Here is an 18,712-nt window from a genome sequence, read left to right as displayed (position 1 = left end):
TTGTGTGAGGGGGGTTAGGGGTGGCTACGGAGAGGGGTATGGTGACCGAGGAAATGGGAGTGGGTGGGTGTCGGAAATGGGTCATGTGAGGTGTCGCATAGTGGGTTAATGGGGCCAGCAAATTGAACAAGGGGGATTAGAGGTGGCTACGGAGAGGAGTATGGGGGGGGGTATGGTGACCGAGGAAATGGGAGTGGGTGGGTAACAGAAATGGGCCGTGTGGAGTGTCGAACAGTGGGTTAATGGGGGCAGTAAATTGTGTGAGGGAGATTAGAGGTGGCTATGGACAGGGGTATGGGGGGTATGGTGACCATGGAAATGGGAGTGGGTGGGTCTCAGAAATGGGTCGTGTGGGATGTTGAACAGTGGGTTAGTGGGGTCAATAAATTGTGTGAAGGGGGTTAGAGATGGCTATGGAGGGGAGTATGAGGGGTATGGTGACCGAGGAAATGGGAGTCGGTGGGGGTCGGAAATGGGCGGTGTGGGGTGTCGTATAGTGGGTTAAGGGGGTCAGTAAATTGTGTGAGGGGTTTAGAAGTGGCTACGGAGGGGGTATGGGGGTATGGTGACCGAGGAAATGGGAGTGGGTGCATGTCGAAAATGGGTCATGTGGGGTGTCGCATAGTGGGTTAAGGGGGTCAGTAAATGGCGCAAATCACTAAATCAGTTTGAGCTGCCAGATTCACCAGATAAAATAATTTTTCAGAGAAAATGGGGAGAACTTGATCTCATTTTTCTATGTACATTTTGTTGTCATTAAACTGAAATATAGAATTATTACAACATTCCCACACATTAATATATGACATAAAGACTAAAATAATGAAAATCATTGTAAAAACATATCCTGTCTCCTTGGACTGTCTGTTTTCCCGGGACAAATTATTATTTTATGTATTGAAGAGTTTAACTCAATGTTTGATTATTTTTTTCTTAATATACATTTTTATAAGATAATTTATTTACACAAAACCGACAAATACTTTTTTTTTTTACCATTAATGGTATTTAATAACAAGGATGAGATTGTCCACCGTACCCACCAAAACAATAACAAATCGTACGCAAAGGCTTATCCCACGCCTACTACTGGACTAGACTGGACGCGTTCTACTTGCTGTACCTTACCTGTATTGCTGCTCTTCACTTGCTGTTTCATTTTTGCTGATATCAAACCCCAGGTACGTAAACTTAACTTCCTCTTACTAGGCTGTTATCGTAGGTCCAGTGGCACTCATTAATAGTACCGTGAACTCTTCAGTAGGTCCCAATGTAATCTCTATATATAAACTGTGGTCACATATCCTTATTTCTCTTTCATTCAACATCTTGCATGGGTCTTTGGAGACCAACAGTGGAGAACCTGGTCACAAGCCCTAATGTTACCTGTGTACTCTTCCAGGTTCCAATCCACGACCGAACTAGCCCCCTAAAGCACACCAGCTGACACTCAAGCAGTCCCGAGGTCATGGAGGTCAGTGCTGACATCAGCAAATGGACAGTGCAGACGTTAAAAACGTTTTTAAAGTCGAAAGGCATACCATGTTCTGGGTATGGCAAAAGCCAGTTGAAGGACATGGTACTGATGGCACTGCAGCAACCTCATTTAGTGGAAGATGTCCTGCCTCTGAAGGAAGATGATCACACAGAGGAGATCTATTAAATTATCTGGGACACAAGTCTTGCTTCCAGATCCAAGGACTCTCACTGAGTGGCAGGAGGACTTGAGTACAATGCCCTATATTACTCAAGCCCATGTACTCATGTATCTGATCTTAAAACAGGGATGGCCAGCAGAACGCATCCAAGCCTATGAAAAGGAATGTGGCTACCAGCTTTATCAGGAGAGACACATCCAGCATGTTCAAGTAAAAAAGCTGGATTATGATGTGTCGTGCATTAAAGGTACCTGTGTGCGCCAAACCAACCAGAATGAGACCCCTTACCAAGTTTGGATGTTTGCCTCTTCTAATGGTGACATCCATGCAGCTGGCTGCCAGTGTATAGGGTAAGTAGTAGTTTAGTATTTTTTCAATAATTTTTATAGTATCTTGATGCTTTGCCCTGTTCATTTACCTATATTTTTTTTCATCGTCGTTATACATAAGTATAACATGCACCGCTTTACCTCCCATTAATGGTTATCAGCCTAACCTATACATTTTTGTGATGCCCCAGAGTGGCAGATAAGCATGCCTACAGCCTTTCACTGTGTGGTAGCTCTTTAGCGAGATGCATAGAGTGCTGGCCTGGTAAGCCGGAGGTCGGGAATTCAAATCCCGGTTGAGTGAGAAAGTTATTTATCTCACAACGGATCAATTTCTCATATGTTTACGAGTTGGCCTGATGCAAGGAAGCATCAGGGTCATGGAAAAAAGACAGTATATTTCTGTTATCCTTGATCCTCCAATTTATTAGTTTATTAGAGAGGATAATAGCTTCTAGCTGCATGAAAAAGAATAATGTTTATTATCTAAACTTGATTTTTTAATTTCATAATTGGTTGTTTGTGATTCATATTATTTAAAAAAGCTGGCTAAGCTTAACTTTGACTTGATTCTAGATACATTAGTAAAGACAAATCTATTATTCTATTATAGAGATGATGGGGATGCAAGCACGTCTTTGCATTCATCTTCGCCGTATCAGATTTTGTGCAGCGTTGTGGGTGCAGCCGGGAAGTGCACAGTACCTGCACAGACGTGACTTGCACCTGGGACAAGCCTCAGGCAAAATAAGTGTAACTTTAACCTTGTCACCATTGCGAGCAGGTAGGTGCAATACATTTTGTAGAAAACAGTTTGACACCCAAGGACAATAATAACATGTCACCTAGGAGCTACACTCACCATGTCTTGCCTCCATGTCTACTCTTATGCAGGTTTTCTTTTAATTTGTTTATACATTTAGCTGGATTTGGTTTCTATAATCCTACTCATACTTTACAAATCTTTAACAATCCTCCACTTCTAGCTTCTTTCTATTCTTTCCACTCTCCATAACATAAATCCCTTATTTTAGGGTTTATCTTTCCAGCTTTCTAAATTTTCACCATAAAAATTGCCTTCTTCATTCTTTGTTAAATGAAAATTTCTTAGAATACAAAGAAACAGGTAGATTGAAATGAGGACGGGAGTGTTTAATTTCCTGAGTTAGGTGTGTGGGTGGATGTGGCAGAGAACAAGAGTTAATGTGCTTCAACAAATGTGAGTGGTTTGGTATTACTGAAGACAGGAATGTAGATGTAGTGCAGCAGATTTGTGGGTGGGTATAGTTGAGAACAGGAATGAATGTTTCTTTGAGGCAAGCAGGCTGCCTTTTGACTGCTGTTCACTCCATATATATTGTTTTCTAACATCTCTTACATTAATTTTACAGCACAGGTGCAGGGAACAGCAGATCCAGTACTAAAAACCTTATAGTTCTGGTAGTTATAAGGCAATATCAGAGTTATATTCCCTTATACTCCCGACAAAGTTGCAGACGACATTGCAACCACTCTCCAGCATGTACCGGATGCAGCACTGTGGGTATTGTTCCAGGAAGACCAGCCTCCTCTTTACCCTCTATTACAGGATTAGCAAAATGTTTCTTTTCACAGGACAATCAAGGTGAAAGTTTCATCAATTTTTTAAAGAGTAAGTATACTAATACAGTTATTTCAGAAATTTTTGAAAAAACCAAGCGACAACATTTGTGTCCCGTATGGAAACAACAGAGAGTGGGGCAATAACTGCAAGTGTGATACACAAAGCTGCCAGATATAAAAGAATGATCCTGATAATTACATAGTAAAAGGAATTATAGAGTCTTCCTTTATAGGGAATAGTGCCACTTCTTATGGGCTAAAGTATGAGGCACTTGCAAGAAAACTTTACGAGACTCAAATGCGGAAGAAGCATAATGGTTTCAAAGTAAAACGTTCAGGTCTTATCATCAGTAAAAATTGCCCCTCATACGAGCCAGCCCAGATGGTATTGTTTCATGTAGGTGCTGTGAACTGGGATTTTAGAAATTAAGTGCCCTTTTAAACTTCAATTTCAAACCATGACTGGAGAAGATATTGCTAGGGATGGCTCTTACCATATAAAAATAGGAGAAAAGAATAAAGTTACATTGAAGGAAGAGTCTCAGTGGTATACTCAAATACAAACACAGCTAGGTGCCGGCAACTATTCCTGGTGTGACTTCATTATTTTCACAAAAGCAACACCACACCTAACCATTCAAAGAATTTGCTTTGATGAGGAGAGGTTTAATAGAGAGGTGCAAAAAAGTTTAATTTTTCATGAAAAATTTGTAATGCCAAAATTGCGGGGATGAAGAACTTATTTAGAGGGAACTGACAAGATACTGTTCCATGCTTCTCTCTCTCTCTCTCTCTCTCTCTCTCTCTCTCTCTCTCTCTCTCTCTCTCTCTCTCTCTCTCTCTCTCTCTCTCTCTCTCTCTCTCTCTCTCTCTCTCTCTCCCATTTATTTATGGACTGTGGTGATACGAAAAATTGTTTTGTATGAGATTTGTATTTGTTCATGTTTAAGATTTCTTTGGGTACCTTACTTGCCCTTTGGGGGCAAAGAAGATTGCTGTCACACAAACAAACAAACACACACACACACACACACACACACACACACACACACACACACACACACACAGAGCATGTAACTTTATATGATGAATCTCAGATGATGTAATAAAATATCTGGAAACAAAAGTAGTTTTATTCACACCTTCATTGACTTATTCATATCCGATAAACCTAATCCAAATTCATAAACAAAATAGTGTACCATAACATTACATAATTATGTGAATTCAGAGCCCTTAAGTATATAATGATATTTGTAAATATAGACATGAACATTGACATTTGTGTCAACATTTAGTTACTGAGAGGGCATTAAATTGCAGAAAACAGCAACTATTACTGAAATTTGATGCAAAAGGGCCTAAGCTTTTTATCGAGGTGTCCTGATTTAATTTTGATATTGTTCTTTCTTTGAATAGCACGTTCAACATGCACCCTCAATGAAGCAACCTCCTTGTTCTGATTCTTTCTTGTGCATTTAGTGCCCTTCCTGAACCATCCTCTTTCTTGCGAGTTAAGGGTGGCATGTGCAGTTTTGCACCACGTTGCAGCAATAGGTCTCAATATTGAACCCTCTATCCACCATGACAGCATCTCCTGGTTCAATTTTGTCTATCAGTTCAACCTCTGCAATGTGCCTATCAGATGTGTTACCACCATATGGAGTTGACACAAATGTAATAATTCCTGTTGGTGTTATGCCAACAAGAACTTTTGAAGTATTGTGATTCTTATACATGGAGTATGTCATTGCTTGAGCAGAGCAGTTTGCTGGTTTGTTGATATAAATCTCTGTGCAATCCAAAATTACCCTTGTATCTGCATACTTTACTGGATACCAATCAGGAAGGTTGTCCCTAACTTGCTGAGCTGAAGGCCACAATAGCCACGGTTGCAGTACCTCATACAATACATTTATCCAGGTATTAGTGATGCATGAAACTGAAGCTTGTGAGACTGCAAATAAGTCGCCTAAAAACCAGCCCGGAAAACCTTGACGGATGTACACAAGTGTAATTAAATACTCATCAAAAGTATCTAGTATTTTCTTACGGCCACGTGCCCCTTTCTTTAAATTTTCCTTTATGCTTTTTGGCCCTTTCCAGTAATTAATTGTTTTTACTCTCTTTTTAATGGTCTGATAAATAGAAATCAAAACACTTTTGTTAGGAAGACCTGTATAGCGCTGAACACTCTTGTCACTAGCAAGAATCCTTCCTCTGGTCCGGGCTCTCTGATCAGTAGGTGCTTCTGTTAGATCTGCCTCCTGAAAAGCATAAAAAAGATTATATAATATATATATATATATATATATATATATATATATATATATATATATATATATATATATATATATATAACTTTCAACAGTTTTCCTTAATTTACTCCAACTTCCTTTTGCCTCAGCGAAAGCGGACACATACCAAAAGAAGCGCAATGAAATTATCTATCTAATGGTGTATAGCGTCGCCTTTCCGTTCACTCAAAATTTTGAGATATAGGCCTTTGAAAAAATATAAGATTTTATACACGGCGGGGCAAGCCGCTATGACAAGATAAAACGCGCTGGCTGGCTGTCTCTCTCTCTCTCTCTCTCTCTCTCTCTCTCTCTCTCTCTCTCTCTCTCTCTCTCTCTCTCTCTCTCTCTCTCTCTCTCTGTATGTGTATTGTGTATGTGTATGTGTGTGTGTGTGTGTGTGTGTGTGTGTTTCGGCTTCGCTCGTACATCGCCTTCTGAGGCGTTTTACTTGTTTATATATGTATATATAACTAACCCTTTCAACTTGTACTCCAACATCCTTGGGCTCAGCTGCTGAAGTAGTAGCAATGGCTGATGCTGAATAGGTGTGATCCTGTGGTTCCGGCACCACCTCTATCTGGAGAAACTGTTCAGCATCAACTGTGGGAAAATAAAATATAAAGTTCAGATATATGTATCATTCAAAAGACATTTCTACACAATGTCACATATAGGAGCACACAGCCTGCTGCTAGCTCAGCGGCAGAGCAATTAAACTAAAACCCTTAACTTACGGCCTCTGCCCCCCTCGACTAGAGTAATTCTTACATGTTTCAGGAATGATTTGTGAATGTCATTTTATAGAAGGAAATATCTTAGAGTAATTAATACTTTCAACTTCTACAATCCTGTCAGCTACACATGTTTCCAACTTATAAAATAGTAATAAACTTTTACAAGTTGAAACAGTAATGATTAACCTGAAATTCTAAAGTGAATGAGCTGTTTTAAAGTAAATAAACACTAATTTGGCTTCCTTGGCAATGCTTAAGTTTTTTTCCATTACTCTAGTAAGTTTGCTATGCTTAGGTAAAGAAATGCAGGCAATTACTTCATTCATCAGTGTAGGTACAAGTGGTGAATGTTTTCAAGTCGGCTACATGGCACCGATTTATAGAATAACACAATTTCCCTAGACAAAACTCACGTAATAAGTTATTTCTTACACGATTTCTACATTCTAGACCTTCTAAAAGGGATAATAAACCTAATCTGATGTAAAGCAACCCACTTGTAAATTTGTGCCATAAATTTACCATAAAAGATGTTCAAATCAACACTAAAACTGCATGGTATAGTAACATACCTTGAACTGATGCATTGTGAGCCCATGTCTCGACTTCAATATGGACATCAGTTTGTACTTCTTCGTCAGTTTCCTTTATGAAGTCAATGTTGACTGGCAAGGCAGGGGCAGAGTGTGAAGAGGGCAGTGACTGGGTTAGTGGTTCTTGATCGCCTCTGTCAGCCGCTGGTGTTCGTGCTCCAAGCCCACTGATGGCACCAGCGTTGATTTACGGCCTCCATTGATTGTAGCCGAACAACTCTGGATCAGGATGCGATGGTGACGGCCCGTTGTTCCAGTCTATAAAGTGATTTGAGCACAGTGCATGGTGTCGGGTGGCTTTCCATGTAGGTCCCCTCTTACATCTGGTCACCCACAAACGTCTTCAGGCAGCCTCTTTTTCTTTGGAAAACGAGCCCAGCCCTTCACCTCAGGATCCTTCTTCTGCGAAGAGGATTTGCAGTCGGCAACAGCACATATGTAGACTGTCATGTTCGAGGACAGTAGCAGCAACAAGTAAATAAGCGCGCGGGATGTTTGTTTTGGTTCTGGCAGGAGGGTTCGTCAATTTCGATTTCGGCGTCAACTGAGCAGATCATTTCGGCTTCGGCCACACATTTTCGTTTTTTTCGCAAAAAACACGTAACGGTTATGTGTTCCATACTTACTGTGCGAAGAATAATCTCTAGAAAGGCGATACAAATTATTTTTTTTGTAATATTCGCTTTGGTTCACTCGTGAAAAATGATGTAGCTGCAACACCCCTTCGATCACTGTTTCGCCTCTAAAAAGATATTTACATTATGTACTTGAGTTGACATCATAAATTATTATAGACAAATAACATTGTGTTTATATTAGTAAGAATATTGGTATTGAAAATTAATATGTATGGTAAATAAGATTTTTTTCAGGATGCCACTTGGCTGAGCGAGACAAATTCTCCCCGCGTAATTAAGCGTGCTGGTGACTCATGACAACTATTGACTATTGGTGATTTGCGCCATTGCGTGAGGAGGGGTTGAGGTGGCTACGGAGGGGGGTATGGGGGGGTATGGGGACCGAGGAAATGGGAGTGGGTGGGTGTCCGAAATGGGCCGTGTGAGGTGTCGTATAGTGGGTTAGTGGGGTCAGTAAATTGTGTGAGGGGGGTTAGAGATTGCTACGGAGGGGGTATGGTGACCGAGGAAATGGGAGTTGGTGGGTCTCGGAAATGGGTCGTGTGGGGTGTCGCACAGTGGGTTTGTTGGGTCAGTAAACTGTGTGAGAGGGGTTAGAGGTTGCTACGGAGGGGGTAGGGGGGGTATGGTGAGTGAGGAAATGGGAGTGGGTGGGTAACGGAAATGGGCCGTGTGAAGTGTCGAACAGTGGGTTAATGGGGTCAGTAAATTGTGTGAGGGGGGTTAGAGATGGCTACGGTGGGGGGTATGGGGGTATGGTGACTGAGGAAATGGGAGTGGGTGGGTGTCGGAAATGGGCCGTGTGAGGTGTCGTATAGTGGGTTAGTGGGGTCACTAAATTGTGTGAGGGGGGTTAGAGGTGGCTACGGAGAGGGCCATGAGGGGGGGGTATGGCGACCGAGGAAATGGGAGTGGGTGGGTAACGAAAAAGGGCCATGTGGGGTGTTGCATGGTGAGTTAATGGGGTCAGTAAATTGTGTGAGGGGGTTTGAGGTGGCTACGGAAAGAGTATGGGGGGTATGGTGAACGAGGAAATGGGAGTTGGTGCATGTTGGAAATGGGTCATGTGCGGTGTCGAATTGTGGGTTAAAGGGGTCAGTAAATTGTGTGAGGTGGGTAAGAGGTGGCTACGGAGGGGGTATGGGGGGTATGGTGAACGAGGAAATGGGAGTGGGTGCCTGTCGGAAATGGGTCATGTGGGGTGTCGCATAGTGGGTTAGTGGACCCAGTAAATTGTGTGAAGGGGGTTAGAGGTGGCTACGGAGGGGGTATGGGGGGGTATGGTGAGTGAGGATATGGGAGTGGGTGGGTAACGGAAATGGGCCATGTGGAGTGTCGAACAGTGGGTTAATGGGGCCAGTAAATTGTGTGAGGTGGGTAAGAGGTGGCTACGGAGGGGGGTAAGGGGGGTATGGTGACCGAGGAAATGGGAGTGGGTGGGTGTCGGAAATAGGCCGTGTGAGGTGTTGTATAGTGGGTTAGTGGGGTCAGTAAATTGCGTGAGGGGGATTAGAAGTGGCTACGGAGGGGGGTATAGAGAGTGAGGAAATGGGAGTGGGTGGCTAATGGAAATGAGCCGTGTGGGGTGTTAAACAGTAGGTTAATGGGGTCAGCAAATTGCGTGAGGGGGGTTAGTGGTGGCTACGGAAAGAATATGGGGGGTATGGTGAACGAGGATATGGGAGTGGGTGCGTGTCAGATATGGGTTATGTGGGGTGTCGAACAGTGGGTTAATGGGGTTAGTAAATTGTGTGAGGGGGGTTAAAAGTGGCTACAGAGGGGGGTATGGGGGGGTATGGTGAAGGAGGATATGGGTGTGGGTGCGTGTCGGAAATGGGTCATGTGGGGTGATGAATGGTGGGTTAATTGGGTTAGTAAATTGTGTGAGGGGATTTAGAGGTGGCTACGGGGGAGGGGGAGGGGTAGAAACACACACACACACATACATACATACATACATACATACATACATTCACACACACACACACACACACACACACACACACACACAAAAGAAGGAAAGAAGTAAAGAAAAAGGGAGAGAGCGAGAGAGAGAGAGAGAGAGAGAGAGAGAGCAATCCTTTTAAGTATGTAAGGGCAAGAATGATATGCTTTGATCTGTGTGTGTGTGTGTGTGTGTGTGTGTGTGTGTGTGTGTGTGTGTGTGTGTGTGTGTGTGTGTGTGTGCGCTTTCTCTCGGAGTGTGCAGTTTTATTCTCTCTCTCTCTCTCTCTCTCTCTCTCTCTCTCTCTCTCTCTCTCTCTCTCTCTCTCTCTCTCTCTCTCTCTCATTACTAACAGAATATATTGGTAAGTAATTTTGCTACTACTACTACTACTACTACTACTACTACTACTACTATGACCACAAGAATTACCAACCTCTTCAACCCACTAAACCCTACCCATAAACCATTACTTCTACCACCCAACCCCTACCACTACTACTACTACTACTACTACTACTACATAAAGGATACATTCTTATGGAGCCCTGCTTGGTGCCGACGGCCAGGATCCTCTGTATGGGGTCGAAAGCGATGGCGGTGGGCTGGTAGGGGAAGCCATGTCGCACAGTCTGAAATGGTAGTAGAAATGGAATTATTATTATTAGTAGTAAAAGTAGTAGTAGTAGTAGTAGTAGTAGTAGTGGTTGTGGTGGTGGTGGTAGTACTGGTTGTGGTGGTGCTGGTAGAAGTAGTAGTAGTGCTGGTAGTAGTAGTAGTAGTAGTAGTAGGGCGCAGAGCTTCTACGCACGACTCGCCGAAACACTGGCGGATAAGAAACAGCAGCCAAGAAGCAGTGTGGTCGCCTGGATGAGATGCAGGCTGTCCTTCTCCCTCCTGAGGTCAGCCTTGGTCTGCCTGAGAGGAACCAGGTCACCTGCACCCAAAACCACCCGCATTGCTGACCTGGACTTTGAGGCGACGGTGGTTGATAGTCGTATCAACCACAAGCTCGGTTAGCTTAAAAATAATATGTTTAGTAAAGTTTGTAATATTAAATAAAGATGGTTGTCGGCCACAGTCATTGGCGGGGTGGGGCCAATGAATTGCTTTGTGAAAGGATATGAGAAAATATACCGCTCACAACGCAACTCTAATAGATGGAGGCACGTTAAAAAAAAAAAAAATAGTAGTAGTAGTAGTAGTAGTAGTAGTAGCAGCAGTAGTAGATGATTGATATGAGAGAGAGAGAGAGAGAGAGAGAATTTCCCACCTGCCTCTCTCTCTCTCTCTCTCTCTCTAATGATAAAAAAAAAGAAAAGGAAGGAAGAGAGAGAGAGAGAGAGAGAGAGAGAGAGAGAGAGAGAGAGAGAGAGAGAGAGAGAGAGAGAGAGAGAGACCGTGACCTGATACCACCTCTAACTTACATATCTGGCTAACCACTTTAAAATTCTCTCTCTCTCTCTCTCTCTCTCTCTCTCTCTCTCTCTGTCTCTCTCTCTCTCTCTCTCTCTCTCTCTCTCTCTCTCTCTCTCTCTCTCTCACACACACACACACACACACACACACACACACACACACACACACACACACACACACACACACAATCAATGTCATATTTCTCATCAAAAAGATTATAATTAAAAATGAAACAATACACACTTCAAGTCTTCAGGTCTTCATTGGATAAGTTCTTCAGGGATATAAGATTATACTGACCCTTCTTCGCATGTTTTCAGACAGATTGCAGCAAGACGTCAACCTAAATTCATATTATTCTCCCCAACAACCTAGATTGCAAGTAGCGTAAGTTAACAATAGAGTAAAGCAACAGTTAATGTCCGCATGACAGGTGGAGTGAGGTGTGGGTGCAGTAAGGTGACAGGTTACTGGTGCCGTGCCTAGTACTGCCGGTAAAACGAGGATCAAGCCTCCACCTGTGCCCCTGAAACTACACCTCACCCATCTTGAGTATTAGGGGGCATCCTGAGGCTGCCCTGTGTAGGCCACTCGTCCTCTTCCATTCTCCTTGTGTTTCTGTGTTCTTATGTTCTTATGTAATGAAGTCATTTTCCCCCACAGCTTAGGTTACCAGTAGTGTAATTTAAGGGTAGTAATTTCCTCTTATTTCTCTCTTTACTGTAAAATTTCCATGTCCCTTTCTTCCTTAAAGGTACATGGTGTTCTCTTCTAATTATTTCCTGCCGGCACGTTGCCGGAGGGAGAGGTGGGTGGGGAGGAGCCTTCATCTTTTCTGTCCTGTCCTACCACACGTAGATTACTAGTAGTAGCGGTAGTAAACAGACACCCTCGCCATAGACCGATAGGTCTTCTGGTGTCTGTTCTTCCTATGCATTCCTATGTAACTCTCTCTCTCTCTCTCTCTCTCTCTCTCTCTCTCTCTTGCCCTTGTTCTTGCTTTCTGTGCGTGTGTGTGTGTGTGTGTGTGTGTGTGTGTGTGTGTGTGTGTGTGTGTGTGTGTGTGTAATAATAATAATAATAATAATAATAATAATAATAATAATAATAAGAAGAAGAAGAAGAAGAAGAAGAAGAAAATGTAAAGAAGAGGAGTAGGAGGAGGAGGAAGAGGCAGAGGAAGAAATATTAGATAATAATTTGAGTATTTATCTCTCTCTCTCTCTCTCTCTCTCTCTCTCTCTCTCTTCCCTTCTCTTTCTATCCCTTCCATTTCCTTCCTTTCCCTTCCTATCCCATCCCTTCCCTTCTCTTCCTATCCCTTCCCTTCCTTTCCTATCCCATCCCTTCCCTTTCCTTCCTCTCCCTTCCCTTCTCTTCCTATCCTTTCCCTTCCTATCCTATCCCTTCCCTTCCCTTCCTATCCCATCTCTTCCCTTCCCTTCCTATACCATCCCTTCCCTTCCTATACCGTCCCTTCCCTTCCATTCCTATCCCTACCCTTTCCTTCCTCTCCCTTCTCTTCCCTTCCATTCCTATCCCTTCCCTTTCCTTCCTCTCCCTTCTCTTCCCCTCCATTCTCTTCCCTTCCCTTCCTTCCCTTTCTATCCTATCCCTTCCCTTTCCTTCCTCTCCCTTCTCTTCCCTTCCATTCTCATCCCTATACTGTCCAAACCCCTTATGCAAGAGTTAACCAGCATCTTCACTCTTTCATCCCTCACGCTGGTAAACTCTGGAACAATCTTCCTTCATCTGTATTTCCTCCTGCCTACGACTTTAACTCTTTCAAGAGGAGGGTATCAGGACACCTCCTGTATTTGATCTTCCTTTCGGCCACCTCTTTTGTTTCTTTTTTAGGAGCAGCGAGTAGCGGGCTTTTTTTTTATTATTGTTTTCTTTTTTTGTGTGCCCTTGAGCTGCCTCCTTTGTTGTAAAAAAAAAAATATATATATATATATATATATATATATATATATATATATATATCTATATATATATATATATATATATATATATATATATATATATATATATGTATATATATATATATATATATATATATATATATATATATATATATATATATATATATATATATATATATATATATATATATATATATATATATATATATATATATATATATATATATATATATATATATATATATATATATATATATATATATATATATATATATATATATATATATATATATATATATATATATATATATATATATATATATATATATATATATATATATATATATATATATATATATATATATATATATATATATGTATATATATATATATATATATATATATATATATATATATATATATATATATATATATATATGCATATACATACAAGTAGGAATGAAGAACATGTGAATGAGTTGTATAGGAAAAGTATGCCGTGTACTTGTCCTGTACTGGTCCTGTAGCAAGTCAGGCACTTCAGTGTGAAAACTGGTCTTGGGTAGTAACGTGTACTAAACTATGGCTTCACTTAACATGGACAAGGTTAGTACAAGGAAGTGGCCTCACAACACTCTAACAAGTAATACAGGATCACAGGAAACAAACAACGATTAGCACAAAAAAAACATTTAAATCATAAAAATAGATTTCAATTAAAAAATCCAATTTAAATCAAGTAAATATTTTTTTATATTCCTGACACACACACACACACACACACACACACACACATACAGAGAGAGAGAGAGAGAGAGAGAGAGAGAGAGAGAGAGAGAGAGAGAGAGAGAGAGAGAGAATTACACACACACACCAAAAAATTAACATAAAAACAAAGAAAACAACAGCAGCAAAATTTCCACACATATTTTTTTTCCTTTGATGAAAAAAATTAAAAATATTTGCCGAGAAAATTCCGAGAAACACGATTTTTTTTCTTACTTTTTCTCCGTTTCCTCCCTTGTCTCTCTCTTTTTCTCTCCCTCCTTCCCTCCACACACAGGTAGGTAAATTCTCTTTCTCTCCATCTCTCCATTTTTTCTCTCCGTTCCCTCCATCTCTCCAAAAATGGGTTTAAGTATGGAGGTAAAAATGACGGACTTCAGGTTTTCTCTCCACTTCCCGTCCAGTTTCTCTCCGTTTCCTCCCTTGTTTCTCTCTTCCTCTCCCCCTCCTTCCCTCCACACTAAGATAGATAAATTCTCTTTCTCTCCATCTCTCCATTTTTCCTCTCCGTTACCTCCATCTCTACAAAAATGGGTTTAAGTATGGAGGTAAAGATGACGGACATCAGATTTTTCTCTCCACCTTCCTCTAGTTTCTCTCCGTTTCCTCCCTTGTTTCTCTCTCACTCTCCTCCTCCTTCCCTCCACACATAGGTAGATAAATTCTCTTTCTCTCCATCTCTCCATTTTTTCTCTCCGTTCCCTCCATCTCTCCAAAAATGGGTTTAAGTATGGAGGTAAAAATGACGGACACCAAACTTTCTCTCCACCTTCCTCTAGTTTATCTCCGTTTCCTCCCTTGTTTCTCTCTCACTCTCCTCCTCCTTCCCTCCACACATAGGTATATAAATTCTCTTTCTCTCCATCTCTCCATTTTTTTCTCTCCGTTGCCTCCGTCTCTCCAAAAATGGATTTGAGTATGGAGGTAAAAATCTCTCCATTTCCTCCCTTATCTCTCCTCCCTTCCTTCTCTCCCTTATGCAGTGTCTCCCTCCATTCTTCCTCCTTCCCTCCATGTCCACATTTCCTCCCTTAAATGCATCCACGTCCTAAAAAAGGGAAAAATAAAAATAAAAATTGGCATATCTCGGAATTTTTGTCTCCACCTCTCCCCACATTTCTCTCTCTCCCTCCTCCCCCTCCCTCCCTTTCTCTCTCCCCTATTTATCAGATGTTCTTTAATGTTTCCTCTTTCTCTCCATCCCTCCAGTTCCCTCCCCAAGTCCCTCCAGGCAGCAATACGGAGAGATAAAGACGGACAAAAAAGATGGCGGACTGCAGAATTTTTCCTTACCTTTACTTATATTTTTCCTTATATCTCCGTTACTTTACCTCCCTCCCTCCTCCCCCTCCTGCAGTCCCTCCATGAATAGTCCCTCCTTCTCTCCAAACCTCCATTCCCTCCCTCCCTTCTCCTTGGGCCCGGAAAATGAGGGTTAAATAATGACAATACAGGAGGTAAAGATGGCGGCTCAGGCGGATTTTTCTCCACCTTGTCTCGTATTTTTCCTGATTTCTTCCTTATTTTACCTCCCTCCCTCCTCCCCCTCCTGCAGTCCCTCCATGAATAGTCCCCCCTTCTCTCCATACCTCCATTCCCTCCCTCCCTCCTCCCTGGGCCCGGTAAAGCGGAGGAAAATAAGCGGTAAGTCAGCCAGGACAAAGATGGCGGATGTTGTTTTTCCTAAGAGTTCCCTCCACATTTTCCCTCCTCCTGATTTTCCCTCCAGCCTAATCCTTCTCCCCATCCAAGACAACCTTCCTGAATCTTTCCTCCATCTTTTCCTGGCCCGCTTTCCCCCCTCCGAGGCTTAGAAATAGGAAAAAAAAGGGTAAAAAGGGCGGCCATTGATAGCGACCTTAGCGATCTGAAAAACCTCCGCCTGTAGAGTCTCCACAACGGCAATTTCTTCAACCTTTGGAGGCTGTACCGTTGACCGCAGGCCGTCCACCATGATCTTGGTGAGCCGTTTCATGGCGGCGGTTAGGGAAGTAAGCAAAGAAAGAAAAGATAATTCAATTTCATCCTAGGATTTATAATATGGAGGCCCGCCCGGCACTCGCGCGCAGCTCTTCTCCCCACCAATGCCAGACCGTCACTGAGTCAGCTGGTGTGCGCGCGTCATGACGTCATCAAGATGGCCACCGGGGAAGGTTATCATATGTACGACAACTAACCATAAAATCGATACTCCATCTTATTTTCTCCATGTCAACAAAGCCTTCACTGACTGACTCTATGTATTTCCTTACATTAATTATTTGTGAGTGTATTTAAGTAATTTGTTTAGTAGTTATTGCGGTTATAGTTGCAAAGCATATGTAAGTGGTATTAGGTATAACAATTTAGTAGTAGTAGTAGTAGTAGTAGTAGTAGTAGTAGTAGTAGTAGTAGTAGTAGTAGTAGTAGTAGTAGTAGTAGTAGTAGTAGTAGTAGTAGTAGTAGTAGTAGTAGTAGTAGTAGTAGTAGTAGTAGTAGTAGTAGTAATAGTGGTAGTAGTAGTAGTAATAGTAGTATATATATATATATATATATATATATATATATATATATATATATATATATATATATATATATATATATATATATATATATATATATATATATATATATATATATATATATATATATATATATATATATATATATATATATATATATATATATATATATATACTGTGTGTGTGTGTGTGTATATATGTATATATATATATATATATATATATATATATATATATATATATATATATATATATATATATATATATATATATATATATATATATATATATTCGGGCAGTCTTGCGTAGAAGCTCTGCGCTTGTGATCCCATCCCTCCTGCCGTCGTGAATACTACCAAAATTGAAGGGCCCTGGTCCACATTCTGTATTCTTTCTTCATGTGCTCTGTTCTTCTCTTGTTCGTTTCTTCTGTGGGCTGCATCAAGGGTCAGGTCTCTGTGGCAATAGGCCATGGGATCAAAGATCCTTATGTCAAAATACTACTACTACTACTACTACTACTACTACTACTACTACTACTACTATTATCACCACCTCCACCACTACTACTATCAATACCACTACTATTACTACGACTTCTACTACCACCACCACCACCACCACTACTACTACTACTACTACTATTTCTATATACTATTACTGCTACTACTACTACTACTACTACTACTACTACTACTACTACTACTACTATACTACTACTACTACTACTACTACTACTACTACTGCTGCTACTACTTCTACTACTACTACTCTTACTGCTGCTACTACTACTACTACTACTACTACCTACTACTACTACTACTACCACTACTACTGCTACTACTGCTACTACTACTTCTACTACTACTACATCTATTAAGTTGCGTTGTGGGCAGTATATTCTCATATCCTTTCACAAGCAATTCATTGCTTCACCATAATGACTGTGCATACTACTACTACTACTACTACTACTGCTACTGCTACTAGCTTCTACTACTACTACTACATTTTTTTACATTTTTTACTACTACGAGCCTTCATCTATTAAGTTGCGTTGTGGCTTGGTATATTCTCTCATCGCTACAATTGTTATTACCGCCAATGACTAGCAGCGACAACCATCTTTATTTAATGTACAAACTTTACTAAACATTTTATTTTAAGCTAACAAACTTGTGGTTGATACGACTATCAACCACCGTCACCTCAAAGTCCAGGTCAACAATGCAGGTGGTTTTGGGTGCAGGTGACCTGGTTCCTCTCAGGCAACCAGGGCTGACCTCAGGAGGAAAGGACAGCCTGCATCTCATCCAGGCGACCACACTGCTTCTTGGCTGTTGTTTCTTATCCGCCAGTGTTTCGGCGAGTCTTGCGTAAAGCTCTGCGCCTTGGTCCATCCTCCTGCCGTCGTGAATTACTACCGGGGTGAAGGAGCCCTGGTCCACATTCTGTATTCTTTCTTCATGTGCTCTGTTCTTCTCTTGTTCGTTTCTACTGTGGGCTGCATCAAGGGTCAGGTCTCTGTGGCAATGGGCCATGGGGTCAAAGATCCTTATGTCATAAAATATACCCTTTGTCCACAGGTCAAAACCTTCTGGCGCTAACATCCACTCGTGCTTCATTCGAAACATTAGCGGTGCGTCTGGCGAAGTGTTCGCCTTGCAGAGAGAGAGCAGCATGGGTTCAGATCACGTCGTGGCAGACTTCTTTCAGCATCTGAGCTGTTACGTCTCTTACTTCATCATGTCTCATGCAGACAGAAACCTCCTCTCTTGCATGTCATGGCATGATTTTGGTTGAAGGTGAGCCACAGTTACACATGTTTGGGAGCCCATCACTGGCCAGCCATACCTGAGGGGCAAGGGCATCAGTAAATTCTTTTGTTTAAGATTGAAGCCTTTTGCCCTGATAGGTAGAGTGGTTAGCCAGTTTGAAGCCTCCCACTTCCTGTGCAATATCTGTCCTCCTCCTTGTGTCTTCTGGGAGTTCTCGTGATTAGGTCCTCAAATTGTCTCTCTGTTTTCCTCTGTTTATGGAATTTCATTCATAGCGACTTAACATCTTGAGGGTTGTCTTCTCCCCTTTCATTTTGATTGGTAATATATCCGGTCAGGAGGCTGTGATTCAGTTGAGTTCCCGAGGTCAGACTCAGCCAGATTTGCGGGTTGGTGATGCCAGGCCACCCATTCTTAGCGGCAACTCCAGCAATCTTCTCTCCTGGTCACTGGGACATCTCCCATTGCTATCGCCGGTATGAAGGTGTTTCTGATAGCATAATA

The 18,712-nt window shown here is 41.6% G+C and overlaps 1 protein-coding gene across 3 annotated transcripts in view; it reads right to left on the bottom strand.

Moving 5' to 3' along the window:
* LOC126991738 (endoplasmic reticulum transmembrane helix translocase-like) overlaps positions 1-16,023 on the bottom strand; it is a 40,969-nt gene extending 24,946 nt beyond the window's left edge. The window contains exons 1-2 of one of the 3 annotated variants that reach the window (XM_050850429.1): positions 15,788-16,023; positions 10,334-10,431 (exon numbers count right to left, since the gene is read on the bottom strand). The gene's annotated coding sequence lies outside the window, so the exon portion shown is untranslated. Of the gene's footprint in view, positions 1-10,333; positions 10,432-14,145; positions 14,776-15,787 lie in introns of those variants that run through there. The other 2 variants (XM_050850428.1, XM_050850431.1) reach the window with 2 other exon arrangements.
* Between the last annotated feature and the right edge of the window lie 2,689 nt (positions 16,024-18,712).

Source organism: Eriocheir sinensis, unplaced genomic scaffold (assembly GCF_024679095.1).
Source record: "Eriocheir sinensis breed Jianghai 21 unplaced genomic scaffold, ASM2467909v1 Scaffold33, whole genome shotgun sequence".
Classification (NCBI taxonomy): domain Eukaryota; kingdom Metazoa; phylum Arthropoda; class Malacostraca; order Decapoda; family Varunidae; genus Eriocheir; species Eriocheir sinensis.
Note: the sequence above shows the minus strand (reverse complement) of the source record. Positions and strands in the feature narration are given on the sequence as shown.